Here is a 1,127-nt window from a genome sequence, read left to right as displayed (position 1 = left end):
CCCCCCTCTCCCTCTGTTCCTTCGCAGGGCTTAGCATTTGGGGTGGATTTCAGCTGACAGCAGATATGTTGTTATCTTAAAACTTGTTACCTTAAAACCTGTTCTTGGCCCTGCGTACACCTCCCCATCGGTGCCTCCCCGGTTGGTCACTGAAGCTCACAGTACCGGGAAGTCTTTGTCCTGTGAAGGAAGAGCCTTTCGGGAAGGCTACCTCCTGAAACTCTTTCTGGAAGGTTCTGGGCTCCTCCAAGGCACAGCACCCCCAAGCCCCACCTGTCTAGGCCCCTGGCTGCTTCCGTTTCCCACAGTCTGCTCTGACTCGAAGCCACGGCATCCCTCTCAAGAGGGTTCCAGAAGGAAATTAACGATAGCGGTACATTTTGCAATGGAATGCTAAAATAGCAATCAGTGGAAGTATTTCCCTGCCGTGCAGGTCTGTGTGCTGCGCTGAATCACAAGTCTTGCTTGGTGAGCCAACTCATTAAATCCTTATGAGCAGCCATCCTCAGAGACTTTCCTTCTCGCACATTTTCCTGCACATTCTGTCCCAGTTCGGCCCTGTCAGGACTGCTGTTCCTTGTGCTTGCCTCATAACTACCTCTCAGGGATGGGAGAGGCCAAGGTCGTTGGAAGTGGCTGTGATCGAGGATATCAGTGGAAATAAAGGAGAGAGGAAGAACACCTCTTCCTGTCCCCATTATATGGGATCCGTCGCCTTCCCAAACCCAGGTTCCCGACACTCATCCAAGGCGTAAAGGACCCAGACCATGAAACATTTCCCTTGAGTGAGCGTTGTGTTCCCGATCCAGGCCATGCTCAATTATGCACAGGAAATGGAAGCAGGAAAAGCCTCAAAAAGTGAAAACCTGGATAATCCTGAAAAACCCTTGGGCCGTTCCTTCTAACCCTTCCTCTTATTCCTTTCCACCAGTCTTTCACAAAAGGGTGTGTCGGGGGAATGGAAGTGCTCAGAGAATCCAAATGACCGATTTGAGATTTCATCGGGTGTCTTTTTTTTCTCTACATCCTGAGGTCGAATCCAATTTTTATTTTGAGTCACATGACCTGGAGGAGATCTCGAGAAACATGAAGGAAAATGTTCCCCAGGTGGCCCTGTCAGTCACCTC

The 1,127-nt window shown here is 50.1% G+C and overlaps 1 protein-coding gene across 1 annotated transcript in view; it reads left to right on the top strand.

Moving 5' to 3' along the window:
* Window positions 1-1,127, top strand: part of PCNX2 (pecanex 2) — a 292,774-nt gene that overhangs the window by 278,232 nt on the left and 13,415 nt on the right. The gene's annotated exons all lie outside the window — the stretch shown is intronic.

Source organism: Suricata suricatta, chromosome 2, assembly GCF_006229205.1.
Source record: "Suricata suricatta isolate VVHF042 chromosome 2, meerkat_22Aug2017_6uvM2_HiC, whole genome shotgun sequence".
In the NCBI taxonomy this organism is placed as follows: domain Eukaryota; kingdom Metazoa; phylum Chordata; class Mammalia; order Carnivora; family Herpestidae; genus Suricata; species Suricata suricatta.
Note: the sequence above shows the minus strand (reverse complement) of the source record. Positions and strands in the feature narration are given on the sequence as shown.